Here is a 1,459-nt window from a genome sequence, read left to right as displayed (position 1 = left end):
AATATTTAATTTTCCAAAAAAAAATCATAAATATTTCATAAAATCCAATAAAAGCCAAAAATTCATGAAAAAGCCAAAAAATTCATAAAAAGCCAAAAAGACTTGTATTTTCCAAAAAAAAATCCCAAAAAATCCCTTTTGTGTCAAAAAATAGAAACAGACCCAAAAATGTTTTTTCCTCCCAAAATTGCATGAAAAATCCCTCAAACATCCAAAAAATCTCGGGGTTTAAACAAGATTAGGTACGAAAGGGCATTAGTGATTAACTAGTGTAATTAAGTCCCGGATCCTAATTTCTCTGGTTGCGCGAGTGAGTATTTCTCCCGATACTTCTCTTGGGTTTCTAATCAACCCACCCCAAATCGATTAGTGGCAACTCCATTTTAAAAATTGATTTACAGGTTAAAAACTTGGACCATTAAGTCGTGAATTGGTGGACTTGGGAGAGTTCGGGCATAACTAATTTCAGTGAGCCATTAGCCTCCTTAGGTGCTCAAACCCGATTACGAGCCGGAAAAAAAGAGGTCACGACAGCTTGGCGACTCATTTGGGGACATTTGAGGACTTAGGCCATTTTGTCTTTGTTTAAATGCTTTACTAACTTAGGTTTTTTTTTTTCTTTATGCAGGTCAAAAGCTTAGAAAATTATTTTAATTTTGCTTAAAATAGATTATCTTGTGATTATAAACTGTTGTGCATGCTTTACTGTTTTAACACTACACATGGCACACACAACCCGGCCGCCGGACTTGAGCCGCCATAGGATTTCTAGGATGGTGTTAAGAAAGATACAATCTCGAACGCGAGACTGCGATGTAGAGGTTGCCTTTCTTTTCCCCGAATTTCTTGGTCGAGGTTAAGGGGATATGCTGCTAACGCGAGACTACGACGGGTAGATACCCTTTTAATTTCATCAAGCCTTTTGAGTTAGAAATCGAGCCGCACATCCCATATGTATGTCTTTGTGCTTGCCATTTTATTTAAAAGCAAAGTGATTTCTTTACTTTTACTTAGTCCTTTTATTGGCCCATGGCAATTTAGAATAAGCTTTTCAAAGTCCCAGTCTATATACGATGGGGAAAGACGATATCCAGTTCATTCCTGCTCCTTAAGCGGAACTCTTCAGATGGTGGGGTCAATTGGATCAGTTTGCCCAAGAGCGCGTGAAAGGTCAAAATCGGTCATCTCTTATCGTTGATTCAAATCACTGTTCGTCCCGAAGTCATATAGGCCATGGCACATTTCTGGTGCCCGAAGACGACTACTTTTATGTTTGGAGGGTTTGAGCTAACCCCAACTTTAGAAGAATACAACATCATTATTGGAATGCCTCTCAAGAAAAAGCTTGTTAGGCCATCGACAAGCGCCCCCGTGGCGCGGGTTAGCACGACTTTTAGGAACTAAAATCCATGTCATGAGACAAATTCTTGAAAACAATCATAATACCTGCCCACTAGAA

Source organism: Eucalyptus grandis, chromosome 5, assembly GCF_016545825.1.
Source record: "Eucalyptus grandis isolate ANBG69807.140 chromosome 5, ASM1654582v1, whole genome shotgun sequence".
NCBI classification, from domain to species: domain Eukaryota; kingdom Viridiplantae; phylum Streptophyta; class Magnoliopsida; order Myrtales; family Myrtaceae; genus Eucalyptus; species Eucalyptus grandis.
This window is presented reverse-complemented; position numbering follows the sequence as displayed.